At 62.3% G+C, this 14,243-nt stretch overlaps 9 non-coding genes across 9 annotated transcripts; all 9 read left to right on the top strand.

The window, feature by feature from the left end:
* The first annotated feature begins 409 nt into the window (after window positions 1–409).
* Window positions 410–600, top strand: LOC148806529 (U2 spliceosomal RNA). Its single transcript, XR_016089338.1, has one exon. It is a non-coding gene; the product is annotated as a U2 spliceosomal RNA (small nuclear RNA).
* A 787-nt stretch (window positions 601–1,387) lies between these two features.
* On the top strand, window positions 1,388–1,578 carry LOC148806528 (U2 spliceosomal RNA). Its single transcript, XR_016089337.1, has one exon. It is a non-coding gene; the product is annotated as a U2 spliceosomal RNA (small nuclear RNA).
* A 789-nt stretch (window positions 1,579–2,367) lies between these two features.
* On the top strand, window positions 2,368–2,558 carry LOC148806527 (U2 spliceosomal RNA). Its single transcript, XR_016089335.1, has one exon. It is a non-coding gene; the product is annotated as a U2 spliceosomal RNA (small nuclear RNA).
* Window positions 2,559–8,750: 6,192 nt separating this feature from the next.
* Window positions 8,751–8,939, top strand: LOC148806526 (U2 spliceosomal RNA). The gene has a single exon (XR_016089558.1). It is a non-coding gene; the product is annotated as a U2 spliceosomal RNA (small nuclear RNA).
* A 787-nt stretch (window positions 8,940–9,726) lies between these two features.
* On the top strand, window positions 9,727–9,917 carry LOC148806525 (U2 spliceosomal RNA). The gene has a single exon (XR_016089334.1). It is a non-coding gene; the product is annotated as a U2 spliceosomal RNA (small nuclear RNA).
* A 785-nt stretch (window positions 9,918–10,702) lies between these two features.
* On the top strand, window positions 10,703–10,893 carry LOC148806524 (U2 spliceosomal RNA). Its single transcript, XR_016089333.1, has one exon. It is a non-coding gene; the product is annotated as a U2 spliceosomal RNA (small nuclear RNA).
* Window positions 10,894–11,682: 789 nt separating this feature from the next.
* On the top strand, window positions 11,683–11,873 carry LOC148806523 (U2 spliceosomal RNA). The gene has a single exon (XR_016089332.1). It is a non-coding gene; the product is annotated as a U2 spliceosomal RNA (small nuclear RNA).
* Window positions 11,874–12,660: 787 nt separating this feature from the next.
* LOC148806522 (U2 spliceosomal RNA) lies at window positions 12,661–12,851 on the top strand. The gene has a single exon (XR_016089331.1). It is a non-coding gene; the product is annotated as a U2 spliceosomal RNA (small nuclear RNA).
* A 785-nt stretch (window positions 12,852–13,636) lies between these two features.
* On the top strand, window positions 13,637–13,827 carry LOC148806521 (U2 spliceosomal RNA). The gene has a single exon (XR_016089330.1). It is a non-coding gene; the product is annotated as a U2 spliceosomal RNA (small nuclear RNA).
* The last annotated feature ends 416 nt before the right edge of the window (window positions 13,828–14,243 follow it).

The following is a 14,243-nucleotide window of genomic DNA, read 5'->3' as shown; positions in this document are numbered from 1 at the left end:
TATACACCTTTTCTTTCTTTTTTTCGGCAGGCAGGCAGGTGTGTGTGTGTCCCCGTCCCTCCCGAGAGAGCGCTGCCCCTTGCCTCTGCCCGCAGGTGCCGACGGTCCGCTTTCGCTTGCAGCTCACTCGGCACGGCTGCTGCTGGTGGGAGGGGCCTAAGCTAAGGAGGCCGGCCGGCTGGCGCCCCCCGCGGCTGCGGTCGTTGTCGGGCCGTTGACAGGAGATCAAAGAGCAGGGCCCCCGCCCGGGACTGGCGGGCAGGCAGGCGAGCAAGCAGGCAGGCAAGAGAGGGGGAGAGCGGAGTCCGGGCGGCCGGCAGCCGCGTGCGGACCGGGCTCCAGAGGCGTCGGCCTGCGCCGCTGCGCGCCAGCCGGACGCCCGCGCGCCCGCCCAAGGCCGGCGTCGGGCATCGCTTCTCGGCCTTTTGGCTAAGATCAAGTGTAGTATCTGTTCTTATCAGTTTAATATCTGATACGTCCCCCATCGGGGGACCACATATTAAACGGATTTTTGGAACAGGGAGCTGGATCAGGAGCTTGCTCCGTCCTCTCCACGCATCGGCCCGGTATTGCAGCGCCTCCGGGAACGGTGCACTACCTTCTCTCAGCGGTGAAAAGACAGACGTAGCTAGCAAGCAAGCGAGGTGGACCGGAGCTCCTTCCTCTCCGGTCTCGTCTCTCGTCCATCTGTGTGTCTCTGTGTCTCTCTCTCTCCCCCTCCCCGTTCCCGTGCTCCCTCCGTGCACTTTCCCGCGCCTCGACTCTCTCGGCAAGCAGGCCGGCCCCCTTTTCGGCTCCCGTGCGTTTTCCCTCCAAAAAACTTAGTTTTTTCCTCCTTTTTCCAGAGAGGCAGGCGTGGCTTGTGTGTGTGTGTGTGTGTGTGTGTGTGTGTGTGTGTGTGTGTGTGTGTGTGTGTCCCCGTCCTTGCAGGCGGGCCCCTTTCGACAGCCGGCCGTTTTCCCTCCAAAAAACTTAGTATATACACCTTTTCTTTCTTTTTTTCGGCAGGCAGGCAGGTGTGTGTGTGTCCCCGTCCCTCCCGAGAGAGCGCTGCCCCTTGCCTCTGCCCGCAGGTGCCGACGGTCCGCTTTCGCTTGCAGCTCACTCGGCACGGCTGCTGCTGGTGGGAGGGGCCTAAGCTAAGGAGGCCGGCCGGCTGGCGCCCCCCGCGGCTGCGGTCGTTGTCGGGCCGTTGACAGGAGATCAAAGAGCAGGGCCCCCGCCCGGGACTGGCGGGCAGGCAGGCGAGCAAGCAGGCAGGCAAGAGAGGGGGAGAGCGGAGTCCGGGCGGCCGGCAGCCGCGTGCGGACCGGGCTCCAGAGGCGTCGGCCTGCGCCGCTGCGCGCCAGCCGGACGCCCGCGCGCCCGCCCAAGGCCGGCGTCGGGCATCGCTTCTCGGCCTTTTGGCTAAGATCAAGTGTAGTATCTGTTCTTATCAGTTTAATATCTGATACGTCCCCCATCGGGGGACCACATATTAAACGGATTTTTGGAACAGGGAGCTGGATCAGGAGCTTGCTCCGTCCTCTCCACGCATCGGCCCGGTATTGCAGCGCCTCCGGGAACGGTGCACTACCTTCTCTCAGCGGTGAAAAGACAGACGTAGCTAGCAAGCAAGCGAGGTGGACCGGAGCTCCTTCCTCTCCGGTCTCGTCTCTCGTCCATCTGTGTGTCTCTGTGTCTCTCTCTCTCCCCCTCCCCGTTCCCGTGCTCCCTCCGTGCACTTTCCCGCGCCTCGACTCTCTCGGCAAGCAGGCCGGCCCCCTTTTCGGCTCCCGTGCGTTTTCCCTCCAAAAAACTTAGTTTTTTCCTCCTTTTTCCAGGGAGGCAGGCGTGGCTTGTGTGTGTGTGTGTGTGTGTGTGTGTGTGTGTGTGTGTGTGTGTGTGTGTGTGTGTCCCCGTCCTTGCAGGCGGGCCCCTTTCGACAGCCGGCCGTTTTCCCTCCAAAAAACTTAGTATATACACCTTTTCTTTCTTTTTTTCGGCAGGCAGGCAGGTGTGTGTGTGTCCCCGTCCCTCCCGAGAGAGCGCTGCCCCTTGCCTCTGCCCGCAGGTGCCGACGGTCCGCTTTCGCTTGCAGCTCACTCGGCACGGCTGCTGCTGGTGGGAGGGGCCTAAGCTAAGGAGGCCGGCCGGCTGGCGCCCCCCGCGGCTGCGGTCGTTGTCGGGCCGTTGACAGGAGATCAAAGAGCAGGGCCCCCGCCCGGGACTGGCGGGCAGGCAGGCGAGCAAGCAGGCAGGCAAGAGAGGGGGAGAGCGGAGTCCGGGCGGCCGGCAGCCGCGTGCGGACCGGGCTCCAGAGGCGTCGGCCTGCGCCGCTGCGCGCCAGCCGGACGCCCGCGCGCCCGCCCAAGGCCGGCGTCGGGCATCGCTTCTCGGCCTTTTGGCTAAGATCAAGTGTAGTATCTGTTCTTATCAGTTTAATATCTGATACGTCCCCCATCGGGGGACCACATATTAAACGGATTTTTGGAACAGGGAGCTGGATCAGGAGCTTGCTCCGTCCTCTCCACGCATCGGCCCGGTATTGCAGCGCCTCCGGGAACGGTGCACTACCTTCTCTCAGCGGTGAAAAGACAGACGTAGCTAGCAAGCAAGCGAGGTGGACCGGAGCTCCTTCCTCTCCGGTCTCGTCTCTCGTCCATCTGTGTGTCTCTGTGTCTCTCTCTCTCCCCCTCCCCGTTCCCGTGCTCCCTCCGTGCACTTTCCCGCGCCTCGACTCTCTCGGCAAGCAGGCCGGCCCCCTTTTCGGCTCCCGTGCGTTTTCCCTCCAAAAAACTTAGTTTTTTCCTCCTTTTTCCAGGGAGGCAGGCGTGGCTTGTGTGTGTGTGTGTGTGTGTGTGTGTGTGTGTGTGTGTGTGTGTGTGTGTGTGTGTGTCCCCGTCCTTGCAGGCGGGCCCCTTTCGACAGCCGGCCGTTTTCCCTCCAAAAAACTTAGTATATACACCTTTTCTTTCTTTTTTTCGGCAGGCAGGCAGGTGTGTGTGTGTCCCCGTCCCTCCCGAGAGAGCGCTGCCCCTTGCCTCTGCCCGCAGGTGCCGACGGTCCGCTTTCGCTTGCAGCTCACTCGGCACGGCTGCTGCTGGTGGGAGGGGCCTAAGCTAAGGAGGCCGGCCGGCTGGCGCCCCCCGCGGCTGCGGTCGTTGTCGGGCCGTTGACAGGAGATCAAAGAGCAGGGCCCCCGCCCGGGACTGGCGGGCAGGCAGGCGAGCAAGCAGGCAGGCAAGAGAGGGGGAGAGCGGAGTCCGGGCGGCCGGCAGCCGCGTGCGGACCGGGCTCCAGAGGCGTCGGCCTGCGCCGCTGCGCGCCAGCCGGACGCCCGCGCGCCCGCCCAAGGCCGGCGTCGGGCATCGCTTCTCGGCCTTTTGGCTGCGATCCTTAGTACGTGGCAGGCCCGCGGCTGAGGTAACACCAAAAGACCGGGGAGAGAAGACCGGAGAGGACACCGCCTGGAGGAGACTACGCTGCTGGATTTGCCGGATTTGGACTTTGGATTGGCTTGGACTGCGCTTCGGATTTTCGTTTCCTGGATTGGACGCTTGGACACCAGAAGACTTCGGTTTTGGTGAGAAGGCTGCTTCGGCAGCCGCAAAGGCTGCGGAACGATGGCTGCGGATCCCGGGGCGGCGAGGACGGCTGAGGAGGGTCCCAAGATCCGGAAGACCATCCGCTTCATCTGGAAGCCGGATGGAGAGATGCCGGGGAGGGACGTCTTCGAAGAGGAGATCCTTTTTGGGATCCTGGGTTTGGACGTGGCGGATATCAAGTGCTTGCAGGGGAATCGGGCGCAGCGCTATATGGATCTCTCGTTCGTGGAGGAGAAAGGACATCGCAGTGCTTCCGAGAAGATCATGAAGGCTAAGGAAAGTGGCAGGCTGGAGAATTACGTGTGTCTGGGGCTCCAGAGCAACAATGAAAGGTCAGTGATTCTGCACATGTTTGACCCCTTTGTTCCCGATAGTGACGTCACGACCTTCCTCCGTCGTTACGTCAACGTGTTGGACCCCCCTCGTATCATCATGGACCCCTATAAGGTCTGGACCGGGAAGAGGCAGTATCACGTTGAGCTGAGGCCAGACGACAGAAGTAAGGACGGTTTCGCCCACCCGCCTGCCACTTTCGCCATTGGTCCAGGTAGGGGGTACTTGTTCTACGGGAATCAGCCGCCGTTCTGTCGGAAGTGTCGGGAGTCCGGGCACCGGGAGGCCGAGTGCAACGCGGCGGAGTGTGGGAAGTGCCACCGGCGGGGTCATCAGGCCCGGAACTGCCCCGTTAAAGAGTGTTCCTTGTGTGGCAACACTGGCCATTTGTATCGCAACTGCCTCCTTAGGAACGCCGAGTATGCCAGAGCTGTCCATGACGGATCCGGCCTGGCGGTGGGAGAAACGGAGTCGGACGGCAGTGAGGCTGGGGACACCGAGGACGAACATCAGGATGGTGGTGGAGCGGTCCCTGGGGGAGCCGGGAAGGATGCCGGATGGACGGTGGTGGTGCGGCCGAGACGGAAAGGGAAGGGGAAGGGGAGGCAGCATGAGGAGGACGGCGACGATCCGCAGGAGGGACCATCTCGGGTCGAAGACGGGGTGGTCGGGAGCTGGGCGGATGTGGTGAAGGCCCCCCCCGCCCGAGCAGACGCAGGACCAACCGCAGCGCGGGGGGCAGGTGAGGAGGAGGAGGAGATGCACCACATGCCCGTGTTGAGGAAGAAGCCTAGGAAGCGGTCGCAGGCTGGCAAGGGACAGATGGAGACGGGCGACAAGAAGAAGAAGACATCCAGGGAGTACTACGGGGAGGCGGAGTTCGTCCCGGAGACGGTAGCAGCTCTGGTGACGGCGCCAGAGCAGGAGGTGATGGCAGACCGGGAGGTGATGGCAGACCAGGAGGAGATGGAGGAGGGGGCAGCGCCAGCGTCAACGCAGGACGGCCAGGAGCTGGGGGACACCGCAGGCTCCCTCCCCCCTGGGCAGGGAGACAGAATCATGGCACGGGGCCCCTTCTCTGTGGCGCAGTGCCTTTCAGGTGAGGGGAGCCCTGTGGTGACGTGCCAGGTCGACACCCCGGACCGCGAGTACTCGCGCCGGCCTGACCCTGACCCGGGCTCCAGCCCCAACCCCTCTCCCGACCCCCCTCCCCCCGACCCCGACCCCGACCCCCACCCTGACCGGGGCCCCGACCCCGGCCTCGGTCCCAGCCCCGGATTTGTTCTCGATCCCGGGCCCGACCCCGTCTCTGACATGGAGGTGGGCGTGAGCCCAGTCCCTTCGGTCACCTACATCGAGGGGACAGACACCGACAGTTCGGTCAGTGCAGCAGGGGCAGAGCATCCACTCAGCTCTAGCTCCAGCGACGGTATGGAGAGTGACAGCCCCCCGGAGCAGCCATGACCTTCACAGTGGCCACGGCTAATGTGAGGGGTCTGCGGAACCGGGAGAAACGAGCTGGAGTTTTCCGATATTTGTCCCAAAGGCTTTTGGATATTTGCTTTTTGCAGGAGACCCATCTGAAAGACCACGACGATGTGCTCGCTTACCAGAAGGAGTGGACAAAGGGGCCCTCGTGGTGGAGCGTTGGGGGGGTGAACTCCTCTGGCGTGGGCATCCTGTGTGGTTCCCCAGGGTTTGCGGCACAGGTGGTCAGCTCTGTGGTCCCCGGGCGCCTGCTGGTGGTCGACGGGACCCGGCACGGGGTGCGGACCCGGCTGATCGGTGTGTATGTCCCGGCGGACCGGCGGCAGCAGGGCTCCTTCCTGAAAGATCTGGAGCCCCTGCTGTACACAAACAGAGAGCTGATCATCGGCGGGGATTTTAACATCGACCTGGGGGACTCACAAGGTGAGGGTGCCCATGGGTTACGGTCTCTGATTGCAGATTTTGGCCTGCGGGACGGATTTCAGAATGTCGCACATCACACCTGGGACAACGGAAGGGGGACCTTCAGGCGGCTGGATTATGTCTTCACTTCGGCGAACTGGACGACCCTAAGCAGGCAAGCGACCCCTACTTGGTTTTCCGACCATCACATGCTGACGGCTTCCTTTGGTGTTGAGGACCCTCGTTTCCAGGCCGGATACTGGAAGCTGAACAGGCAAGTCCTGCAGGAGGCGAGATACCAGAGGAAGATCGCTACAGTGCTGAGGGCATGTGCGGAGAGGAGGGACGCCTTCAGTTCGGCGGTGCACTGGTGGGAGTCCTGTAAGCGCACCATCGCGGTGGTGACGAAGAAGTACTGCAGGATCCGCCGCAGCTTGGAGGACCGCCAGTGCACCAAGCTCCAGGAGGAGCTCGAGGCACTGTATGCGCAGCTGAACCAAGGGGGCGCTTACGAGGGGGAGAAGATCGCCCACATCAAGAGCCTGCTTAGGGGTAAGTGGCTGCAGTGGGCTAAGGACTTTCTTTTCAGGCTCCGTGGAGTCTGGAGGGAGAATGACGAAAGCTGCTCGTCCCAGTTCTTCGGCGCCGTGAGGAGGCAACAAGAGCGAGGCTTCTTTGACGGCGTTCGGAGGACGGACGGGTCTGTAGCCACTTCCATACCCGGGATGTTGGAGTGTGCCACAGAATATTACAGCACCCTGTTTGCTGAGAAGGAGACCGACGCCGGTATCAGGAGCAGGCTCCTGGACGGAGTGGAGCCGGCGGTAGACGACCCCGCTGCTCTGGGCGGGGCAGTGTCAGGGGCAGAGATCCGATCTGCCCTGATGGGGATGAAGAAGGGCACTGTCCCTGGCATAGACGGTCTACCGACCGAGTTTTACCTCACCTTTTTTGACCAGCTGGAGCCGCTCTTGGTGCAGGTATTCAACGAGGTGCTGGATCGTGATGGGCTCGGTGCCACCATGAAGATCGGTGTCATCTCCCTCGTCCATAAGGGAGGTGACAAGGCAGACCTGGGGAATTGGCGGCCAATCCAGCTCCTGTGCACTGACTATAAGATCTTGGCCAGGGTGCTGGGCGGCCGCCTGAGAACAGTGATGCCGGCCTTGGTGCAGGCTGACCAGACGTGTGGTGTGGCAGGCCGCAAGATCAGCTGGACCCTGCAGCTGATCCGCGACGTCATCGCGTGGGTGGAAGATAGAGGCCTGCCGCTCCTGCTGGTGAGCCTCGACCAGACCAAGGCCTTTGACCGGGTCCATCACGAGATTCTGTGGGCACTCCTGAAGAGGAAGGGTCTGCCGGACGGGTTTGTCAGGTGGGTCCGGACCTTGTACAACGGGGTGGCATCCCGGGTATGCGTCAACGGAGCGTTGGGCGGGCATATTCCAGTGCGGTGTGGTGTGCGACAGGGCTGTCCTCTCTCGCCCCTGCTGTATGTGCTTTTCCTAGAGATCCTCCTGGACCAGCTCAGGAGGGATCCGGGAGTGGATGGGATCCTGGTGCCAGGTGGAGGAGGGCAGATGGCGAAGATCGCGGCATATGCAGACGACGTCACGCTCTTCCTGGGCTCTGAAGGCGGCCTGGGGAGGGCGCTCAGCATTGTCGAGGATTTCTCAAGAGGTACCGGCGCCCGACTGAACAGGGCCAAGAGCTTAGTGAAGGTCTTCGGGACCTGGCCGAGCGAGCCGCGGGACTTTGGCGGTCTGTCACGGACGACTGGGCCGCTGAAGATCCTGGGGGTAAGCTTTCACTCCACAGATCCTGGAGGTGTCAACTGGGAGGCCGGGTTCCGGAAAGTCAACCGGAAGCTAGGCCTGTGGCAGCAACGATCGCTAACCTGGATCGGGAAGGCGCTGGTACTGAAGGCGGAAGTCCTGCCTCTGCTTCTCCACCTGGCGGTAGTGTACCCCCTGCCGGTCCGGAAGCGGAGAGATCTGGTGAGGAGCATCTTCAACTTCGTCTGGGGTCACACCTACGAACGGGTGAAGAGGTGTGATATGTACAGACCCCTGGCCGATGGGGGTCGGGGGATCTTGGACTTCCCGGCGAAGTTGGACTGCGCCTTCATAGCGAGCCTGTGCACGGTCCTGCACGACAACCCGGCCCACCTGTGCAGCCGGTTTGTCAGTCTCTGGCTGGCGGCGAGCATGCGGCACCTGACGGTCTGGACCAACACGACCCCCAAAGCAGAGCGGCTCCCGCTGCACTACCGCCACGCACTGCGGTGGCTGCGGGCACACCCGGGGATCAAGGAAGGGACGAACTGTTTGAATCACAGGACCATGTACAGGATGGTGAAGGCGGAAGAACGGCCGGCGATCCCGGGTGTGTCCCGGATCATCTGGCAGCGGGTCCAGCCGGAGGGGCTGGATAACAAGCTGAAGGACCTGAACTGGCTCTGCGTGTGGGGTCGGCTGACGGTCAGGGCCGTCATGCATGCGCACGGGCTCTCCAGACAGAGCCTGTGCCCGCGACACGGCTGCGCGGGCGAAGAGACGGTGGGTCACGTCTTCTGGGAGTGTGCCTTCGCCCAGAGGGTGTGGAGATCGTGCGGGACCCTCTTTGCACAGGTAAGCCCCGATTCCCCCATCACGCAAGCGTCTGTCCTGAGAGGGATCGCCGGCATCCGGGGCCGGAACCGGAAATTCCTGCTGTGGCTACTGGTCAGCCTGGTCAAGGCCTTCATCTGGGATGCCCGGACAGACCTGGTGAAGCACGGCGTGGAGAAGCCTGCTTTTGGGATCCTGCGGAGGGTGAAGGAGGAGGTGGCCAGGAGGGTCCAGTGGGACATTCATAGATGGGGGTTTGCCGCAGCAAAAGAGCGCTGGAAGGATTTGTGCACGGGACATTAGGGGGGTGTTGGTGTGGGACTGTTTTATGATTTGTTAACGAACTTTTTTCTAATAAAAATATAAATCTGTTCTTATCAGTTTAATATCTGATACGTCCCCCATCGGGGGACCACATATTAAACGGATTTTTGGAACAGGGAGCTGGATCAGGAGCTTGCTCCGTCCTCTCCACGCATCGGCCCGGTATTGCAGCGCCTCCGGGAACGGTGCACTACCTTCTCTCAGCGGTGAAAAGACAGACGTAGCTAGCAAGCAAGCGAGGTGGACCGGAGCTCCTTCCTCTCCGGTCTCGTCTCTCGTCCATCTGTGTGTCTCTGTGTCTCTCTCTCTCCCCCTCCCCGTTCCCGTGCTCCCTCCGTGCACTTTCCCGCGCCTCGACTCTCTCGGCAAGCAGGCCGGCCCCCTTTTCGGCTCCCGTGCGTTTTCCCTCCAAAAAACTTAGTTTTTTCCTCCTTTTTCCAGAGAGGCAGGCGTGGCTTGTGTGTGTGTGTGTGTGTGTGTGTGTGTGTGTGTGTGTGTGTGTGTGTGTGTGTCCCCGTCCTTGCAGGCGGGCCCCTTTCGACAGCCGGCCGTTTTCCCTCCAAAAAACTTAGTATATACACCTTTTCTTTCTTTTTTTCGGCAGGCAGGCAGGTGTGTGTGTGTCCCCGTCCCTCCCGAGAGAGCGCTGCCCCTTGCCTCTGCCCGCAGGTGCCGACGGTCCGCTTTCGCTTGCAGCTCACTCGGCACGGCTGCTGCTGGTGGGAGGGGCCTAAGCTAAGGAGGCCGGCCGGCTGGCGCCCCCCGCGGCTGCGGTCGTTGTCGGGCCGTTGACAGGAGATCAAAGAGCAGGGCCCCCGCCCGGGACTGGCGGGCAGGCAGGCGAGCAAGCAGGCAGGCAAGAGAGGGGGAGAGCGGAGTCCGGGCGGCCGGCAGCCGCGTGCGGACCGGGCTCCAGAGGCGTCGGCCTGCGCCGCTGCGCGCCAGCCGGACGCCCGCGCGCCCGCCCAAGGCCGGCGTCGGGCATCGCTTCTCGGCCTTTTGGCTAAGATCAAGTGTAGTATCTGTTCTTATCAGTTTAATATCTGATACGTCCCCCATCGGGGGACCACATATTAAACGGATTTTTGGAACAGGGAGCTGGATCAGGAGCTTGCTCCGTCCTCTCCACGCATCGGCCCGGTATTGCAGCGCCTCCGGGAACGGTGCACTACCTTCTCTCAGCGGTGAAAAGACAGACGTAGCTAGCAAGCAAGCGAGGTGGACCGGAGCTCCTTCCTCTCCGGTCTCGTCTCTCGTCCATCTGTGTGTCTCTGTGTCTCTCTCTCTCCCCCTCCCCGTTCCCGTGCTCCCTCCGTGCACTTTCCCGCGCCTCGACTCTCTCGGCAAGCAGGCCGGCCCCCTTTTCGGCTCCCGTGCGTTTTCCCTCCAAAAAACTTAGTTTTTTCCTCCTTTTTCCAGGGAGGCAGGCGTGGCTTGTGTGTGTGTGTGTGTGTGTGTGTGTGTGTGTGTGTGTGTGTGTGTGTGTGTCCCCGTCCTTGCAGGCGGGCCCCTTTCGACAGCCGGCCGTTTTCCCTCCAAAAAACTTAGTATATACACCTTTTCTTTCTTTTTTTCGGCAGGCAGGCAGGTGTGTGTGTGTCCCCGTCCCTCCCGAGAGAGCGCTGCCCCTTGCCTCTGCCCGCAGGTGCCGACGGTCCGCTTTCGCTTGCAGCTCACTCGGCACGGCTGCTGCTGGTGGGAGGGGCCTAAGCTAAGGAGGCCGGCCGGCTGGCGCCCCCCGCGGCTGCGGTCGTTGTCGGGCCGTTGACAGGAGATCAAAGAGCAGGGCCCCCGCCCGGGACTGGCGGGCAGGCAGGCGAGCAAGCAGGCAGGCAAGAGAGGGGGAGAGCGGAGTCCGGGCGGCCGGCAGCCGCGTGCGGACCGGGCTCCAGAGGCGTCGGCCTGCGCCGCTGCGCGCCAGCCGGACGCCCGCGCGCCCGCCCAAGGCCGGCGTCGGGCATCGCTTCTCGGCCTTTTGGCTAAGATCAAGTGTAGTATCTGTTCTTATCAGTTTAATATCTGATACGTCCCCCATCGGGGGACCACATATTAAACGGATTTTTGGAACAGGGAGCTGGATCAGGAGCTTGCTCCGTCCTCTCCACGCATCGGCCCGGTATTGCAGCGCCTCCGGGAACGGTGCACTACCTTCTCTCAGCGGTGAAAAGACAGACGTAGCTAGCAAGCAAGCGAGGTGGACCGGAGCTCCTTCCTCTCCGGTCTCGTCTCTCGTCCATCTGTGTGTCTCTGTGTCTCTCTCTCTCCCCCTCCCCGTTCCCGTGCTCCCTCCGTGCACTTTCCCGCGCCTCGACTCTCTCGGCAAGCAGGCCGGCCCCCTTTTCGGCTCCCGTGCGTTTTCCCTCCAAAAAACTTAGTTTTTTCCTCCTTTTTCCAGGGAGGCAGGCGTGGCTTGTGTGTGTGTGTGTGTGTGTGTGTGTGTGTGTGTGTGTGTGTGTGTGTGTGTGTGTCCCCGTCCTTGCAGGCGGGCCCCTTTCGACAGCCGGCCGTTTTCCCTCCAAAAAACTTAGTATATACACCTTTTCTTTCTTTTTTTCGGCAGGCAGGCAGGTGTGTGTGTGTCCCCGTCCCTCCCGAGAGAGCGCTGCCCCTTGCCTCTGCCCGCAGGTGCCGACGGTCCGCTTTCGCTTGCAGCTCACTCGGCACGGCTGCTGCTGGTGGGAGGGGCCTAAGCTAAGGAGGCCGGCCGGCTGGCGCCCCCCGCGGCTGCGGTCGTTGTCGGGCCGTTGACAGGAGATCAAAGAGCAGGGCCCCCGCCCGGGACTGGCGGGCAGGCAGGCGAGCAAGCAGGCAGGCAAGAGAGGGGGAGAGCGGAGTCCGGGCGGCCGGCAGCCGCGTGCGGACCGGGCTCCAGAGGCGTCGGCCTGCGCCGCTGCGCGCCAGCCGGACGCCCGCGCGCCCGCCCAAGGCCGGCGTCGGGCATCGCTTCTCGGCCTTTTGGCTAAGATCAAGTGTAGTATCTGTTCTTATCAGTTTAATATCTGATACGTCCCCCATCGGGGGACCACATATTAAACGGATTTTTGGAACAGGGAGCTGGATCAGGAGCTTGCTCCGTCCTCTCCACGCATCGGCCCGGTATTGCAGCGCCTCCGGGAACGGTGCACTACCTTCTCTCAGCGGTGAAAAGACAGACGTAGCTAGCAAGCAAGCGAGGTGGACCGGAGCTCCTTCCTCTCCGGTCTCGTCTCTCGTCCATCTGTGTGTCTCTGTGTCTCTCTCTCTCCCCCTCCCCGTTCCCGTGCTCCCTCCGTGCACTTTCCCGCGCCTCGACTCTCTCGGCAAGCAGGCCGGCCCCCTTTTCGGCTCCCGTGCGTTTTCCCTCCAAAAAACTTAGTTTTTTCCTCCTTTTTCCAGGGAGGCAGGCGTGGCTTGTGTGTGTGTGTGTGTGTGTGTGTGTGTGTGTGTGTGTGTGTGTGTGTGTGTGTCCCCGTCCTTGCAGGCGGGCCCCTTTCGACAGCCGGCCGTTTTCCCTCCAAAAAACTTAGTATATACACCTTTTCTTTCTTTTTTTCGGCAGGCAGGCAGGTGTGTGTGTGTCCCCGTCCCTCCCGAGAGAGCGCTGCCCCTTGCCTCTGCCCGCAGGTGCCGACGGTCCGCTTTCGCTTGCAGCTCACTCGGCACGGCTGCTGCTGGTGGGAGGGGCCTAAGCTAAGGAGGCCGGCCGGCTGGCGCCCCCCGCGGCTGCGGTCGTTGTCGGGCCGTTGACAGGAGATCAAAGAGCAGGGCCCCCGCCCGGGACTGGCGGGCAGGCAGGCGAGCAAGCAGGCAGGCAAGAGAGGGGGAGAGCGGAGTCCGGGCGGCCGGCAGCCGCGTGCGGACCGGGCTCCAGAGGCGTCGGCCTGCGCCGCTGCGCGCCAGCCGGACGCCCGCGCGCCCGCCCAAGGCCGGCGTCGGGCATCGCTTCTCGGCCTTTTGGCTAAGATCAAGTGTAGTATCTGTTCTTATCAGTTTAATATCTGATACGTCCCCCATCGGGGGACCACATATTAAACGGATTTTTGGAACAGGGAGCTGGATCAGGAGCTTGCTCCGTCCTCTCCACGCATCGGCCCGGTATTGCAGCGCCTCCGGGAACGGTGCACTACCTTCTCTCAGCGGTGAAAAGACAGACGTAGCTAGCAAGCAAGCGAGGTGGACCGGAGCTCCTTCCTCTCCGGTCTCGTCTCTCGTCCATCTGTGTGTCTCTGTGTCTCTCTCTCTCCCCCTCCCCGTTCCCGTGCTCCCTCCGTGCACTTTCCCGCGCCTCGACTCTCTCGGCAAGCAGGCCGGCCCCCTTTTCGGCTCCCGTGCGTTTTCCCTCCAAAAAACTTAGTTTTTTCCTCCTTTTTCCAGAGAGGCAGGCGTGGCTTGTGTGTGTGTGTGTGTGTGTGTGTGTGTGTGTGTGTGTGTGTGTGTGTGTGTCCCCGTCCTTGCAGGCGGGCCCCTTTCGACAGCCGGCCGTTTTCCCTCCAAAAAACTTAGTATATACACCTTTTCTTTCTTTTTTTCGGCAGGCAGGCAGGTGTGTGTGTGTCCCCGTCCCTCCCGAGAGAGCGCTGCCCCTTGCCTCTGCCCGCAGGTGCCGACGGTCCGCTTTCGCTTGCAGCTCACTCGGCACGGCTGCTGCTGGTGGGAGGGGCCTAAGCTAAGGAGGCCGGCCGGCTGGCGCCCCCCGCGGCTGCGGTCGTTGTCGGGCCGTTGACAGGAGATCAAAGAGCAGGGCCCCCGCCCGGGACTGGCGGGCAGGCAGGCGAGCAAGCAGGCAGGCAAGAGAGGGGGAGAGCGGAGTCCGGGCGGCCGGCAGCCGCGTGCGGACCGGGCTCCAGAGGCGTCGGCCTGCGCCGCTGCGCGCCAGCCGGACGCCCGCGCGCCCGCCCAAGGCCGGCGTCGGGCATCGCTTCTCGGCCTTTTGGCTAAGATCAAGTGTAGTATCTGTTCTTATCAGTTTAATATCTGATACGTCCCCCATCGGGGGACCACATATTAAACGGATTTTTGGAACAGGGAGCTGGATCAGGAGCTTGCTCCGTCCTCTCCACGCATCGGCCCGGTATTGCAGCGCCTCCGGGAACGGTGCACTACCTTCTCTCAGCGGTGAAAAGACAGACGTAGCTAGCAAGCAAGCGAGGTGGACCGGAGCTCCTTCCTCTCCGGTCTCGTCTCTCGTCCATCTGTGTGTCTCTGTGTCTCTCTCTCTCCCCCTCCCCGTTCCCGTGCTCCCTCCGTGCACTTTCCCGCGCCTCGACTCTCTCGGCAAGCAGGCCGGCCCCCTTTTCGGCTCCCGTGCGTTTTCCCTCCAAAAAACTTAGTTTTTTCCTCCTTTTTCCAGGGAGGCAGGCGTGGCTTGTGTGTGTGTGTGTGTGTGTGTGTGTGTGTGTGTGTGTGTGTGTGTGTGTGTGTCCCCGTCCTTGCAGGCGGGCCCCTTTCGACAGCCGGCCGTTTTCCCTCCAAAAAACTTAGTATATACACCTTTTCTTTCTTTTTTTCGGCAGGCAGGCAG

Source organism: Atractosteus spatula, unplaced genomic scaffold (assembly GCF_055471065.1).
Source record: "Atractosteus spatula isolate fAtrSpa1 unplaced genomic scaffold, fAtrSpa1.hap1 Scaffold_5, whole genome shotgun sequence".
In the NCBI taxonomy this organism is placed as follows: domain Eukaryota; kingdom Metazoa; phylum Chordata; class Actinopteri; order Semionotiformes; family Lepisosteidae; genus Atractosteus; species Atractosteus spatula.
Note: the sequence above shows the minus strand (reverse complement) of the source record. Positions and strands in the feature narration are given on the sequence as shown.